We start from the raw sequence: 17,817 nt of genomic DNA, 5'->3' as shown, positions 1-17,817 counted from the left end.
AGGCAGAAGTCACTTGCCCTGGCCTGTGAGATCCCTGGACTACAGGGCCCCACCCCCACAGCCTTTATTCAGTCTTAGATTCTCCCTCAGAATGCTTTATTAAGTCATTCAGCTGATGCTGACAGTCCAGGATCCACATTTTGTTCAATACCATATTGTATGACACTGGAGTAAAAATAGTATTAATATTGCACTTGAAAAATAAAGGTAATATTTTATATAAAATGGAAAAAGAAAATGGTTGTGGTAGTTCAGGTATGACCCAGGCACAAGTTCGGGTGCAGTGTTGCTCAGTATGGCTCACTTAAAATCTATAAAATAATCACCTACAGTGCTTATTAGTAAAACATGGATTCCTCAGCCTTATCCCAGATCTAGTGAATTAGAGAAACGGGACCCTAAGCCCCCAAATCCTCATTTTTAAGAAACTCACGTCTAAGAATCTAAAAATCATCTTTTATAATAAACAGCTATAACTGGAAGGTACATCAGAAATAAAATTCTCTTACGACAAGTTAAAACAGATTTCTATCTAACTATATATAAAGGCCATTCTTTTGTTCATTCGTCAATGATTTATGGAATACTCATTACATGTCATATAGTATATCTAGATGTTGGTAATATAAAGATGACCAAGAGACAGCCCCTGAAATCAAACGGCTCAGTCTAATGTTTGTAAGGATAGTAGAGTCTTTTCACCTAAATTCTAATTAATTTCTATTATAGAACATGAACATGTGATCATTTTAGTTAGTTAATATACCTTGACCATAAATTGTCTTTAAGAAAACAGCAACAAAATAAGTCCTTTTGAATGACCTCTATACCGCATTTTAGGACAAAGAACTTCTCATTCATCTCTTATTATGAGATAGTATGGAAGAATGCAGTTTTTAGGTAAGTGAAGTTCACTTATAAAGCAACTAAACTATTTTGACTTCAATCACTTTGGTGAGCTTTCTAAAGCTTAATACATATTACCCAGTCTTTCCAGCCTTGCCCACGCCAATCATTAACCATTATGAAGTGAGTAAATTACTGCAGCATGCTACATGAGAAAGAGCTGGATAGCAAATATAAGTCTGCAATTTAGCAGGCCCATCCTTGGAACTTTTGATTGGAGATTCACATTTAACAGCATTAATTTCTGTCTTAATACATACACTTGTCTTTCTTGATCAGGAATTTCTAGAGCAAATTTTGTTTGTATTACATACCTCATGTTTTCTGTTAGACAATCTCAAATAAGCATTTTAAATTTGTTGAAAATTTCATGATTATTTCTAGATGTTTGTATGGTAACAAACGGAAATATCCCTGTCAAGTTAGCATATTGCATATACTAAGCAATATATCAGAAACAATTTTGCATGGCTTCAGTGACAATGTTCATCATTTACTGTACCAGTCTACAAAATGATGATATTCAAGAGGCATCTAAGGTATAGAGGATCATTGCTATACTGTGTCAACTTGAAGAAGTACAGTGCTTCTAACATACAAAGAGGAAGAATTGGGAGCTATCAGAAGAAATCAGAAGATAAGGTTTATTTAATCAATCTAGCTAAAACTTAATATTTTGCCAAGATTGTGTATTAATATTTTTAAAAATAGCAATAATGGTTATAGTCTTCTCTTTTAGGACAAAAAGCATGGGCTTTGCCCAGAAATAAACCCACGCTTATATGGTCAATTAATCTACAACAAAAGAGGCATGAATATACAATGGGGAGAAGACAGTTTCTTCAACAAATGGTTTTCGGAACACTAGACAGCTACATACAAAAGAATGAAATTGGACCACTCTCTTACACATATACACAAATAATAAACTCAAAATGGACTGAAGATCTAAAGGAGAGATCTGAAACTGTAAAACTCATAGGAGAAGACATCGGTAGTCATTTTTTTGACATGAGCCATCACAACATTTTTCTAGATATGGCTCCTGAGGCAAGGGAAACAAAAGCAAAAATGACTAGTGGGGACTACACCTAAATAAAAAGCTTTTTGCACAGCAAAGGAAATTACCAAAAGAAAGAGACAACCCATTGAGTGGGGGAAAGTTTTTGCAATATACCCAATACAGATTCATATCCAAAATATATAAGAATTTATACAATACAAAAAAACCCCACCCAAACCCAAGTAATCTGATTTTTTAAAGGCAAAAGGGCCTGAATAGACATTTTTCCAAAGAAGACATACTCATAGCAAACAATGAAAAGATGTTCAACATCACTATACAAGGAAATGCAAATCAAAAACACGATGAGACATCACCTCATATCTATCAGAAGGGCTAGAATCAAAAAGATAAGAAATAATAAGTGTTGGTGAAGATGTGGAGTAAAAGAAACCCTCATGCACTATTGGTGAGAATGCAAATTGGTCCAGCAACTGTAGAAAACAGCATGGAGGTTTTTCAAAAAATTAAAAATAGAAATACCACATGACCCAGTGATTCCACTATTAGGTATTTACCCAAAGAAAATGAAAACCCTAACTTGAAAAGACATATGCACTCCTACGTTTATTGCAGCATTCTTTACGATAGCCAGGTATCCATTGATAGATGAATGGATAGAGAAGATATATATCTTCTTTAGATAAAATAAGATATAAAGATATATAAAATGGAATATTACTCAGTCATAAAAAGAATAAGATCTTGCCCTTTGTAACAAGAGTGGACACAGAAAGTATACTAAGTAAAATAAGACAAAGATAAATACTATATAATTTCATTTATATGGGGAATCTGAAAAATAAAACAAATACCATGGAATTTAATTTATAAGGGGAATCTAAAAAACAAAACAAAAAGCAGAAAATGACCCCATAAGTACAAAGAACTGACGTTGCCAGAGGGATGGGGGGGGCAGCTGCAGAATGTGTGCAGGGGAGTGGGAGATATAGGCTTCCAGGTATGGAAAGAATAACTCTTGGACATAAAAGTGCAGCATAAGGAATATTGTCTATGGCATTATAATAGTGTTGTATGATGACAGACACACTTGTGATTAGCACAGCATAATGTAGAGACTTGTTGAATCACTATATTGTATAAGTGTAACTAATGCTACATTGTCTATCAATTGTACTTCAATTAAAAAAATGTGGGGTGCTTGGGTGGCTCAGTCCCTTAAGAGTCGGCCTTTGGTTCAGGTTATGATCTCAGGGTCCTGACAGGCTCCATGCTCAGCAGGGAGTCTGCTTCTCCCTCTTCCTTTGGCCCTCCCCATCCCACCTCCTGCTTCTGTATGCATGCTCTCTCTCAAATAAATAAATACATAAATAAAAAAATAAATAAATGCATGAGATTTGAAACTATTTTTCCCAATATGTTTAGAGACTTTGTTTCTAGATCCATGGTTCTATAACAAAGTTATTTCAAAGCCTAAAAATGCCACAGAAATGTCTTCAATGCCACAAAATTACTTAAATTTGAAAGCTGTATTTGAATCACAAACTTTTCAACAGTGGAAAAAATCTTATTAATCCGGAAAATTTTAGAAGTGTCAATTAGGGAGGTAGTCCAAATTTCAAAATGATACTTATTCTATAGATAGAAGTTAGTACAGAAAGTAAAAGGAATTTAAAGTCTCATATTATTTAACAATAAATTAAATATGAATACCATATTCTACAAATAACTATTCAATGATGCAGTAAAATATATTTATGTCTGAGTTATCAGATTTTGTAGTGTACAGCCACAAAAAAGTGGATGTAGAACTAATGAGTCTTTCTCCCAAATTTCAACGATCGTCATATGCTTAAAACTTAGCAATGAAATGTTCCTTTTTGCTGATACTCAGTGATATTTTAAATACACTGACAACCTTTTTTTTTTTTTTAAAGATTTTATTTATTTATTCATGAGAGACAGAGAGAGAAGCAGAGACACAGGCAGAGGGAGAAGCAGGCTCCATGCAGGGAGTCCGATGCAGGACTCGATCTCAGGACCCCAGGATCATAGCCAGAGCCACGTAGGTGTCCCAACCTTCTTTCTTATTTTTTTAAAATTCATTTATTTTAGAGAGAGGAAGGGGAAGGGCAGGGGGAGAGGGACAGAGAATCTCAAACAGACTCTCTACTGAGCGTGGAGGCCCAAGCTGAAATGGAGAGAACGCCCCAACTAAGCCACAGGGACCCCCGACAACCTTCTTTATACAATGTATCAGCTGTATTTTCCACGGGGTCTATCTTTTTGGACATAAGACTATGATTTGGGTCACTATTTTGGTTAAGAAGTTCCTTAAGTTTCCATCAGCCATAGTTTGCATTCCATTTTCTTGTTAAGGACTGTTAACAGTTCTTTACTGCTTTTAATTCTTCTGTAGTGTAAGACCTTTAAAATTGGGGTTGGATGAGTAAAGGCATTTTGGAGACTATTATAAAACTGACAAAAGGCAATATGAAATGCCAGCCTAAAGAAATAGAGCTAAAGATTCAACTTTTATGAGATCAAAATTTTGCGCTACACCTTAAATTGTGCTGATAGGAAGCATTCAATCTGATGCCAGAACTTCTTTCTTAAAAAAACAAGAACTGTGCTGGTATAATAAATAAGAATAAATGCAAACATTTTATACACACAGAGAATGCACTAATTTAAAATAATCTTAAGACAGAAGTGGAAGTGTAGCTTTATATATTTGCTGCTGGTAGAGGAGTGTTCAGATATTTAGAATGCCTTGGCAATACAGGAATGTATGTATATGACTGTGTGTATGTATATGAAAAGTTATGCATTACGTTTTTGTGCTGATTGTCATTTTCAATTACAGAGCAAGGTGGTATAAAAGAAAAAGGACAAACCCACGAAGGAAGAACTTGGGATTTAGTTTCTGCTCTAAGCCTACTTAATGTATAACCTTAGACAATTGTTTGTCATTGAACTTCAGGATAGTAGTACTTTTTCTACCAAAACTACACAGTTATTGTAAGGATTCATAACATAGGTATTGTATATATTATATTTACGTAACGTAATATACGTAGACATGCTTTTTAAAGTATGGTTTTTCAAGTAAGATGTCACAAAAATGTATTACTGATAATTAAGTACTAAAGTTTGCAAAATCATTTTATTTATTCTTAATGTAAGAAGCATTCAATAAACCCTATAGTATAAGTCATATTCTCTTTCTCACTGTCCTTCAACTAAGTGCATTCTGACATGCTTTTTTGAGTAAGGAATGTGTTGTACATGTGACTGCCATCCATCACACAGTCATGTTGGATAAGAGACTGTCAACCACTACTGAAGTATAATTAGCTAGGGGAAAAAGATGGTATTATCATTGTCCCTATTATTAAAACAGCCCAGGGTAGAGGTCTCCTCTTAATGCTATAATTTATACAATTCATGCAATATAATTCATACATTCAGTGAAATGCAAATACAAAGGATTGCCTTGCCTGTTTTTTTTACTTTGGGTGTGTGTGGAGCATGGGATAAAGAAGCACCTGGGATATAAAGTACTGACTGTATAGTGAGAGACAGCATAAACACTCTGGTTATCAATATAGAATGTAATATTTAGCCATCTAATAACTAAAATTACATTTCTCTACTCAAAACCTTTAGTAATTTTCCCTTTCTAAGGTACCTACGTCTTGACCTACAATTCTCAATACCCAGGTTGGGTACTTAACAAATCCCTTGAACAGATTTTTATTTTAGTTACTGCTTCCTCTTTGGATGGCTAAAAACAGAAGAAAGCATGTACTTGTAATGCCAACATATTTTTCGTTTCCTTTTAAGCCAGTCATGTAGCTTGCTAAATTTCATTTTACTTTCACTTTCAGCATAGCAAAAAACTGGTCATAGTCAATCTTTAAAAAATATTTGGAAACATTTTAAAAAGATTTCACAGCCTGATTCATTCTTTCAATATTTACTGGCCTATTAAGTGGCAGCTACTTGCTACCTACACAGTCCCAGACCTTAAGCAAGCCTAATACAAGAGATAGAAAAATTAATAAGGCATCTGCAGTAAAATATGATAAATGTTGAAAGGAGCTAAGCATAGGGGGCTATTGAGCTATGCTGGAGGCATCTTGGAGGTTAAAGAATGTCTTCCAAGATGACACCAAAGTGGGGTCCTGAAGTCTGAAACGGGAAAGTGAAAATTCAGAAAGGGTATTACAAGCAAAGCAAACAGTGTAAGAATTTACATCCTACATTACATGTCTGTCATGATCACATTTACCTTTTAGAAAGCTGATTACAATTGCAATATAGGGAATGGACTTGAATAAAGCAGAAACAATGTATTAACCAACTATTCCATTTTCATAATATATGCAAATTCACAATATAGCTTACAAGAACTTACATAAGATGAAATAAACACAACATTTAAGATAGAAATATAATGTTCATTAAGCCATGTTTGGTAATAGTAAAAAAATTTTAAAAAGTTTCTCCCAAACCATTAAAAACAACAAAAAACCCTAATATATAAAGAAATGATTAAAAAATTATGAAATGCCACAAAGAGAAAGAATTAATTACTATAGTTTCATTGCCTCTAAGATGCTAGAACTGGTAAAATATAACCTGTATTCAGAGATGTCAAAAAATACCTCTTAGATTGATGAAGCATACTAATTATATCTATCTATATATATATAAATTTCTATGTTTCAAAAAACATCTTAAATTTAAAAAGCATGTTTTAATAGTATATGTATATACCACATCACATTACAAATTTGACCAGTTATAGGCTATTGACATGCATGTGAATGTGTGTGCACACAAACTCACATACCCTCTGAAGCAAAGTATGTAACACACAACAAGAGAAATTTTTACAGGTTATTTTTTACCGTAATTTAATGGAATTACATGCCAAAAATTTATATTTGTATATACAGAGAGATATAGAGATATATACATATGGAAAGAATATTATAGAGCATAAAACTCATATAGGTGATACTCTTTTGCCACATAGTTCCTCCAGTAATGTGATTAAGATGAAAATAATGTGGGTGGAAGAAAACAGAGGTACATACGGTGAGGGTAGGTGAATGTAAATTGGAAAGATCAGGGAAAGTTAAAGAGACGGCTGTGATGTGTGCAGTGTTTGAGGAATGCATATAAAAACTAATAATGGGAATTGAAATAAGTATTTCTAAAATATGGTTCATGAAGTCTAAGACCAAATGTTTTTAAAAATTTATTTAAGCTTCACAGATTGCTCTTTGACCTCGATCATAAGGACTGAATCATGTGAGCTGTGATTTATAAGAACTGTTTTTATCAATGGGAAAATTAGAATCAAAATAAGTATTTGGGAATGATTAAATTTATTCACTTATTTAAAAAATCCATTAAACTTATATACATCAATTGTAAGACATAACTTTAGAAACATTAAAATGTGAAAACTTTTGCATTTGAAATGGTAGGAATGCAGTAATGCTTGCATGTGCAAGAGAAATGATTAGAAAGATGCAAGAGAAACATAATATTTACTACTTAGGGAAAAATACAGTCAGGAGAGGGGCATTCACTTTTATCTCTTAAAACTCTTTCAGTAACTTAAAAAAATAACATAATGCATTACTCATGAAAGTAGAGCTTTGGTTAAAAAAAAAAAAAAAGATCACCAGAGACATTTGTGTTAATGGATATCACTGAAGTGATCTGTCCTTTGTCTTGGATTCTTCACTCTTGAGTTTCTACTCTATCTAAGTGTTCTATCCAAGTGTTCTATCTAAGTGTTCTATCCAATCTCCTTCACTGGGTTCCCTTCTATTGCCCAATTTTACATGTTACCCTACATTTCAATTTTTAGCAGTCTTCTTCCTGCACATACCTCTCTTGGAAACATTATCTATCTTAATGGCATCAGCTCATATTATATGTTCCTCAGACGTTACCTCTCTCATGTGAATAGTAGATAAATAAAACTAGAAATAGTCTATAACTAGTTGTCTGATGGACATTTCTAAGTGGATATCCCATAGTCAACAAACAACATATTTAAACACAACCCATTTTATTCATTCTCATTCCTTCTTTGACAATTCCCTTACATCTTGGGTAATGAATAATGAAGTTTCATGCCAGATACTTCAGAATCACTTCTGACTCCTATCCTTTTTACAAGGTCCCAATCTAGGAAGTTATCAGTCAACAAACAATGTTGAATTTACACCTACATTGTTTCACACAGTGGCCTGCTTTCAAAGTCCTATAGCTTGCACACATCTCTCGTTTAGATTATAATAGCTTTCTGAGTTCTCTCTTTCTAATCTCTCTATGTCAATTCATATTAAAGTCACTTTCCTAAAACACAGTAAGCCCATTCAGTTAATACTCTTGTAACTTAAAAATCTGAAAAAAACCTTCCACACTATTAAGCTCAAACTCGTTTTTAATATTTCCACAAATATTTAATAAATACTTATTGTGTGTCTCTATAGGCGACAAATTGGAGAAAGACTTCAAAAAACCATTGGAACTAAAGGTAAAAACTAAAGAGAAGAGCAGTGCTTGATGAGACCACAAAATTGCATATTCTTAGCTATTACTACATTTTCACCCTACCCTCTAATGCCTACCTCCATCTGTCTATCCTTAGTCTTCTCTGCTTTCAGCCAACTCATTCAGCTCATAGATGGCCTCTTGTATTCACCTCTTCTTCTTTAAGAGATTAAGAGATATGGAATAGTAAGCATAGCTTTAAAGGTGACGAAAATGACTAAGAATAAACTCTATATAACGTTTAAGAGTTTACAAAGGCTGCTTTAACATTCACTGCACTTAACATTAATTATTGACCATTTTACTTGACATTTAGAGTCTAACATAGCATAGTTCACTGATCACAAGCAAAAGACAGTCAACCTAATGAATAGGTAAGCCTAAATCTTATTTTCATCCATCAACCTAAAAAGTCAAAAAATAAAATACCTGATTTTGCAGTTGTTAGGAAACAAAGTGTTTGACATAACTGATTTTCTAAGTAACTGATATTTATCATTTCAAATGTTAAACTACAAAAAATTTATTTTATTCTAAAATACAGGCATATCTCATTTAATCGCACTTTGCTTTATTGTTCTTTGCAGATATTGTGTTTCTTTCAAATTAAAGGTTTGTGGCAACCTTTCATCAAGCAAGTCTATGTCATTTTTCCAACAGCATTTGATCACTTCACGTCTCTGTCTCACATTTTGGTAATTTTCACAATATTTCAAATACTCTCATTATTATTATATTTTTTATTGTGATCTGTGACCAGTGATATTTGATGTTATTTTTACATCGTTCTGGGGTGCCACAAACTATGTCCATACAAGATGGTGACCTTAATCAATAGATGTGTATGTTCTGACTATCTCCACGCACCAGCTGCTCCCTCATCTCTCTCTCTTTCTCTCTCTCCCTCCTCAGATCTCCTTATTTCCTGAAATTCAACAATAATGACATTAGGCCAATTAATAACCCTACAATGGCCTCTAGGTGTTCAAGTGAAAAGAGTCACATGTGCATCACTTTCAATCAAAAGCTGGAAGTGATTAAGCTTAGTAAAGAAGGCATGTCAAAAGCCCAAGATATGCCAAAAGCTAAACCTCTTACGCCAAACAGTTAGCCAAACCATGAATGCAAAGGAAAAACCTTGAAGGAAATTAAAAGTGCTACTCTAGTGAACTCACAAATGATAAATAAAACAGCCTTATTGTTGCTATAAAGTTTTAGTGATCTGAACAAAAGATCAAACCAACTACCACGTTCTCTTAAGCTTAAACCACAAGAAGGCCCTAACACTCCAATTCTACGAAGGCTAAGAGAGGTAAGGAAGCTGTAGAAGAAAAGTCTGAGTGGGGCACCGGAGTGGCTCAGTGGATGAGCATCTGCCTTTGGCTCAGGTCATGATCCTGGGGTCCTGGGATAGAGTCCGACAACAGGCTTCTCCCTCTGCCTGTATCCCTGCCCCTCTCTCTGTGTCTCTCATGAATAAATAATTAAAACCCCTTTTTTTTTTTTTAAAGAAAAGTCTGAAGCTAGCAGATATTGGTTCATGAGGTTTAAGGAAAGCCTTTCCAACAACATAAAAGTGCAAGGTGAAGCAGCAAGTGCTGATGCAGAAGCTCCAAGTTATCCAGAAGATCTAGTTAAGAAAGTAATGATGGTAACTGCACTAAACAACAGATTTTCAAAGTAGACAAAACAGCCCTCTACTGAAAGAATCTGCTATCTAGGATTTTCATAACTAGAAAAGAGAAGTCAGTGCCTGGCTTTAAAGCTTCAAAGAACAGGCTAACTCTTTTGTTGGGGGCTAATGCAGCTTGTGACTTTAAGTTGAAGCTAATGCTCACTCACCATTCAGAAAATCCTAGGACCCTTAAGAATTATGCTAAATCCACTTTGCCTGTGCTCAAAAATGGAACAAAGAAGCCTGAATGATAGCACATTTGTTTACAATATGGCTTACTGAATATTTTAACCCCACAGTGGAGATCTACTGCTCAGAAAAAAGATTCCTTTCAAAATATTACTGCTCATTGACAATGCACCTGGTCAGAAAAGAGTTATGATGAAAATGTACAATGAGATTGATGTTTTCCTGCTTGCTAATGCAATATCCATTCTGCAGCCCACGGATCAAGGAGTAATTTTGATTTTCAAGTTTTTAAAAAAAGACTTTCAAGTCTTTGATTTTTAAGCATTTAAGAAATACATTTAGTAAAGCTATAGCTGCCATAGACAGTGATTCTTTTGATGGGTCTGGGTAAACAGAAAACCTTCTGGAAAGGATTTGTCATCCTGGATGCCATTAAGAACATTCATGATTTATGGGAAGATAAAAAATATCAACATTAACATTAACAGGAGCTTGGAAGAAGTTGATTCCAACGCCCATGGATGACTTGGAGGGGTTCAAGACTTCAGGGGAGGAAGTAACAGCAGATGTGGTAGGACTAGCAAGGGAACTAGAATTAGAAGTGAAACCTGAAGATGTAACTGAATTCCTGCAATCTCATGATAAAACTTTAACAGATGAGGAGTTGCTTCTTACAAGAGCAAAGAAAATGGGATAGAAATGGATGAGATAGAAACTGCTCCTGCTGAAGATTCTGTTAAGATTGTTAAAATGATAACAACGGATTTGGAATATTACATAAATTTAGTTGATTGTATGGTAGGGTTCGAGAGAATTGATTCCAATTTTGAAAGATGTTCTATTGTGAGTAAATGCTATCAAAAAGAATCTCACCCTACAGAAAAAATGTTCATAAACGGTAGTGTCAATCAATGTGGTAAATTTTATTGTCTTTTTAAAGAAATTGCCATAGCCATCCCAGCTTGCAACAACCACCACCTTGATCACTCAACAGCCATTCAATCTTGAGGCAAGATCCTCCACCAGCAAAAAGATTACAACTCCTGGAAAGTTCAGACAATGGTCAGCATTTTTTAGCAATTCAGTATTTTTTTAATTAAGGTATATACATTGTTTTTTTTTAATATAAGCTTCATAAACTACAGTATAAACATAACCTTGATAAGCACTATAAAACCAAGAAACTCATTTGACTCACTTTATTGCAATATTCACTTTACTGCGATGGTCTGGAACTGAACCCATATTATCCCCAAAGTATGCCTGTTTTTCATACATATTCCTACCTTCCTAAGTAGAAGAGCAAAGAAAAATTTTAACTTTACTCGTAATTCCAGCACATCCAAAATGATACCCTTATAATAATATCATTTTGTATCTCTAATTGTTTTATTAGATTCCTCTTTAAATGGAGGTTGTTTCTTTTCTATTCAAATACTTTTATAAATCCCTATATTCAGGTATTGCTTCTTAGCTTTTTTGTTCTAAGAAACTAGAAAACTATGTTAAGAGTAGATCAAGTTAGTGAAGGTCTGAGGAGAAAAGGAGTTGCTATAATACAAGAGCTTTGTGGTAAGTATTTTCCGTGCTCTAGGTCTTTATATTATTTTACCTCAGTATTAGGAGTTGTACTCAAATGGCTACTTGTGCTAAAATTTATTTCCTATCAAAAGTGGGGAGGTCAGTTAAATATAAATTTTCCTAGGTAGCTAAAATGGGATTCAAATTTTATAAGATAAGAGTGAATCACATACAATTGTTCACAAGGAAATTAACATGATGAAACTGATGCTTTTATAGCTGACTCCAAAGAAATCCAAAGGATTTCATTTTGAAACTTCTTTTCAGATCTATATGTCTAACTCATAACAACAGGAAATAAGAAAACATTATGTCTTCTTTCAATTTACATCCAAAGGAATTCTCAGAACACAAAGTATTTTTTACTCTGATATAAAAAGCTTAGACACTCCTTTAAATTTTAGGATGTCCTTAATGAATCTAGTCCTTCATGGCAAGAAGTATTGCTTTCCACAGCTATTCATTCACATTCTCTAAAGAAGTAGTTTAGCTAAACTAAATATCAAAACTGGTTAAGATGCCTCTGAAACTCTTTTACAGACATGGTACATGGCTTTTTAAAAGAAACATAATCTGAAGAACTGAAGTCACCTCTAATAACAGGCAAGGCATAAACAAAATCAAACTAGCTTAAAAACTTTCCAAAAATTAAACAAGGGTTTCTGAATCTTATGTAATTTTGTAGGTGCTAAGTATGTAGCCTTAGACAAATTTGCTTCAATAACCTCCTATCAAGAGGAATACGTGCATATCGTTGTAAAAGCAAGAACAAAAATACACGGGCAGCCCGGGTGGCTCAGCGGTTTAGCGCCTGTCTCTTTGGCCCAGGGCATGATCCTGAAGACCTGGGATCGAGTCCCATGTTAAGCTCCTTGCATGGAGTCTGCTTCTCCCTCCTCCTGTGTCTCTGCCTCTCTCTCTCTCTCTCTCTCTCTCTCTCTGTGTCTCTCATGAATAAATAAATAAAATCTTAAAAAAAAGAAAAAAAAATACAAAAAGAGTAAATAAATAAATGAATTTATGAGAATATGAATAAAACATGAAAACATGAATAAAATGTTTTTTTTTTCTTAAAGAAATGCCTTCTACATGTTACACCTGTGAAAAACGTATTGTGATTTTGTGCATAAATTATGCATACTCTTAATAACAACATATATACTCGTGCTTACAATGGGGCCAACTATATTCGAAATGCTTTGCTTTCAAATAGCTCAGTCTTTAAAGGCCCTATAAGTTAGGTACTATAATAGTCAAACCCAGTTTTGCAGATAGGAAATTCAGGTGCACAGAAATTAAAGCTGTCCAAGGTCCCACAATGAGAAAGTAGAGGCATTGTTTAATAAATAGAAGAGCTGTTAATATAACGTAAAGATATCTTAGTACACTCTCTATATAGTATGAATTCTGAAATACAAAATGTTGAATACAGTGTAAAAATGGAGTAATGAACATTTTTAATTCAATAATTTAAACATCACATGAAACAAACTAGAAATAGAAGGGAAGTTCCTCAAACTGATAAAAGGCATCTATGAAAAACCCACAGCTATCATCATACATAATAGTGAGAGACTACATGCTTTCCCCCTTAAGATGAGGAACAAAATTTTCAGCACTTATATTCAGTATTGTACTAGGGTTTCTAGCCAGGGCAATTAAGGAAGAAAAAGAAAGAAAAGACAGTCAAGTCAAATTTGAAAAGAAAAAGTAAACTGATCTTTATTTACAGAGGACATGATATTATATAGAGAGAATCCTAAAGAATTATTAGAATAGAGGAGCTCAGTAAGGCAGCAGGGTAAAAGACCTATATACAAAAGTCAATTGTATGTCAATACAATCTGAAAATGAAATTAAGAAAACAATTCTATTTACATTAGCATAAAACAGAGATAAAATTTTTTAAAAGTGTAAGACTTAAAGATATGATAATACTGTTCTAAGATATTAAAGAAAACCCAAATTAGTTAAAGGATATGCTACATTTCTGAATCAAAAGACTTAACACTTTTAAGATGATAATATTCCTGAAAATTATCTATAGATTCAATACAATCTGTAAAAATTTCCAGCTGTTAATTGTATAGAATTGACACAATGATTAGGATTTCACAGAGAAAGGCAGGAATAACCAAAACAGTCTTGCAAAAGAAGAACAAAGTTAGAGAATGTACACTTCACGTAATCAACATAATGTGGTTTTGGCATAAGGATAGACAGACATGCAGATTAATAGAACAGAACTATGAGTCACAAAATAAACCCTTACATTTATGGTCATTTGGTTTTTGACAAAGAAATTAAGACCATTCGCAGGAACAGAATCATCGTTTCAATAAATGGTGGTGGGTTCAACTGGAGATCCACATGAAAAATAACAAAACTGGACTCCTTCCTTATACCATACACAGATATCAACTTAAAACTGATCATAAACTTTAGTGTAAGAGCTAAAACTATAGTACTCTTAACAGAAAACAGGAATAAAATATTTGTAACCTTAGGCAAAGCCTTCTTTAAATATGTCACCAACAGCACAAGCGAGAAAAGAAAAAAAATAATAAATTGGACTTCACCAAACTCAGGAACATTTGTGCTGTAAAGGATACCATCAAGAAAATGAAAATATAATGTACAGGATGGGAAAAAAATTCTGTAAATCATGTAACTGATAAGGGACAACCCAAATGCCCATCAATTTGGTGAATGGACAAACAAAATGAAGCGTATCTATATATTGGGGTATTGTTTATCAATAAAAAGGAATGAAGTTTGGATACATAGTATAACATGGATAATCTTGCAAACATCATGCTAAATGAAAAAGCCAATCACAAAAGACTACATATTATATGATTCCATTTGTATGAAATGTTCAGGATAGGCAAATCTATACAAAAAGACAGTAAATCTGTGATTTCTTAAAGTTTAGGAGGTGAGGGAGGCAACAGGGAGTGACCATTAATGGGTATGTGGATTACTGGGGAGTTAAGACATTCTACAACTGACTGTTTTGTTACACATTTCTATGAATATATTTAAAGTCATTGAATTGTACACTTTGTTACTTTTAAAATTTTTATTTATTTATTTGAGAGTGTGTGAGAATGAGAAAGAGAGCATGAGCAGGCGGGAGGGGCAGAGAGAGAGGAGCACACTTGCTATGGAGCAGAGAGCCTGAGTGGGAGTCGATCCCAGGACCCTGGGATCATGATCCGAGCCAAAGGCAGATGTCCAACCAACTGAGCCACCCAGGGGCCCTGAATTAGGTGAAATACATGGTATAAATTTTATCTCAATAAATCTGTTAAAATAACTTAAATGTCATTTTTTATCTCATTTTAACTACTTGTAGATAATATTTACCTTAGATGGTGACCTTGGGAAATGCTCTCTTTGTGAAAGAGAATAAAAAATTTAAATTCTTTTTGTCATGTGCTCACTAGATTGACCAATACCAAGCAAGAGCAATTCTAGTATTCAACTATTTCAGATAAAATGGTTTAATATTAATCAATGTGAAGCTAAAATTATTAACTTTTAATTGTTTTTCTTGGAAATATAACTGATTTATAGCAATGATTTAATATGGGAAATTAATTCATTTTTGCAACTTGGGGACACATTATAAAACTAACTTATGTGATAGAACGAGACTATGTCACCCATCTTTTTAGTTAGTGCATTATCACAGAGATTCACACATTCTCTGTGGACATTTACTGAGTACTGATTATGAGCTTGGTATTGTGATAAGTGCTGGGTAAATGATGGTGACCTTTTTCGAGGCTATAGTGGAATACTGGTAATGCCTGTAATGCCTACTCTAATAGTAAGCAAAACAAGATACTTTATGGTGTTTTATGGTGAAAACTTCCCAGGACTGAGTCAACATTCTTTTTCCTGTGTGGTAAAGTAGATCCAAAAATCTTTTCTTAATATTTTTACTTCTTACTAAAGATCCAATATGCTATAGGCATAAATTCTTAATTATGATTTCATGCCTTTATTTTTTCTCTGTATATTAATTTGCACATCCACAAAACGGGGATAATTGAACCTACCTTATTAGGCTCTTATGAGAATTAAATGAGATATACATTTAAAGCACATAGATTATTGACTATGTGCTTGAATAAAGACTCAATAAACAACGATGGTAATGATGCTGATGGTAGTGGCAGTAGCAATGGTGATAATTTACATATAGGTATTCCTTTATCCCTATACAGAGGTGAATTCTATCTCCATCCAGGTCTGTGTTCTGGTTCAGATATCTATTTATTTATAAAAGTCCGTATTATTATCCTTTCTTCATCTGGTTTTCAAAAATAAATGGATATATACTGAAGTAGAAACTATGTACAACTGGTTTCAATCCAGCCACTATGCTATGTCTAGCTACAAAAACTGATACATAGGAAATTACTTGAAGGTCATGTAATTTGTCCATTCTTCTATATACTGTAAATTCTATGGTTGCATAAAACACAACTCTCAAAAGGCTACAAACTTGGACTATATATATCTTAGCCTTTTGCAGAAATCCCATTTTTTTCATTGAAAAAGAATAAACTGCCACAAAAATCTATTTATGCACTTGTTATTGCAATTCTGTAGAAGCTATAGCTATATACCTTTTCATCATAATCTATAAAGATGCTTTCACATTCTAGAAATTTTTTAGCTTCTATTTGAGTAATCATTTTATAAAAAAACACTGAGAAAATGATATTTATGGAAAATTATTGGTAAGCTATGTCTAAACTCTTTTAGGTACTTTTTAAAGATTTTATTTATTCATGAGAAACACACACACAGAGAGAGAGAGAGAGAGGCAGAGACACAGGCAGAGGGAGAAGCAGGCTCCATACAGGGAGCCCAACGTGGGACTTGATCCTGGGGACTCCAGGATCACACCCTGGGCCGAAGGCGGTGCTAAACCGTTGAGCCACCTGGGCTGCCCTAGGAACTATTTTTAAATAAACTTCCACCACCGGAAAGCTGTAAACTCAAATCTATATTATTGCCCCATGAAGAGAAAATATACAAGAAACAGGAGAAGTCATTGAAATTTTCTAATTTTGTTTTTGGTTATATTTGAAAGGTATTATGTCCATAAAACAAGAATATACTATCATGGAAACAGAACATTCAACAGTAAAACAGAAAAAAAAAAGTTATACTAATCTACATATTCCCCTGGCACATAAAAGTTGGAATTTCTCAGATATACTCAACTGTTACTATTTAAACTCAGTTAATCTGATAGGCAATAGATTACATCCATTGTTATTTGTATTTATAATTCTTAGATATTTATTTATTTATTTAGATGCAGAGTTTTATTAATTTTATTTATTTATTTATTATTTATTTATGATAGTCACACACACACACAGAGAGAGAGAGAGAGAGGCAGAGACACAGGCAGAGGGAGAAGCAGGCTCCATGCACCGGGAGCCCGACGTGGGATTCGATCCCGGGTCTCCAGGATCGCGCCCTGGGCCAAAGGCAGGCGCCAAACCGCTGCACCACCCAGGGATCCCAATTCTTAGATATTTAGTTTTCAGATGTTTGTTGTTGGCAGAAAGCAATGATAAGATTCAGAGGTCTGGTAGGGCATTTCAAACCCAAGTAAGAATTCTTTGGAGTCTGGCAGATATCACTGGCTCCTGATCAGTCACAGTGAAAACCTAAAATATATGGATATAAAAAGGCCCCTAACATTTCCAGTATGTCCCTTGGGGAAGGAGAGGAAGAGTATACATACATTTAAAAATATTTTTTTTTCAAATGGAGGTAGTATTTAAGTATAGAAAATAAAAGTGATAAATATCTCTAAAACATAATATAG

The 17,817-nt window shown here is 33.8% G+C and overlaps 1 protein-coding gene across 7 annotated transcripts in view; it reads right to left on the bottom strand.

The window, feature by feature from the left end:
• Window positions 1–17,817, bottom strand: part of LOC129495411 (methyl-CpG-binding domain protein 5) — a 433,502-nt gene that overhangs the window by 318,701 nt on the left and 96,984 nt on the right. Inside the window, exon 1 of one of the 7 annotated variants that reach the window (XM_055302891.1) lies at window positions 8,590–8,657. The exons of the other annotated variants lie outside the window; for them this stretch is intronic. The gene's annotated coding sequence lies outside the window, so the exon portion shown is untranslated. Of the gene's footprint in view, window positions 1–8,589; window positions 8,658–17,817 lie in introns of those variants that run through there. 7 annotated transcript variants of the gene reach the window in all.

Source organism: Nyctereutes procyonoides, unplaced genomic scaffold, assembly GCF_905146905.1.
Source record: "Nyctereutes procyonoides isolate TBG_1078 unplaced genomic scaffold, NYPRO_anot_genome, whole genome shotgun sequence".
NCBI lineage: Eukaryota > Metazoa > Chordata > Mammalia > Carnivora > Canidae > Nyctereutes > Nyctereutes procyonoides.
The sequence above is the reverse complement of the archived record's forward strand: the minus strand, read 5'-3'. Positions and strand labels throughout refer to the sequence as shown.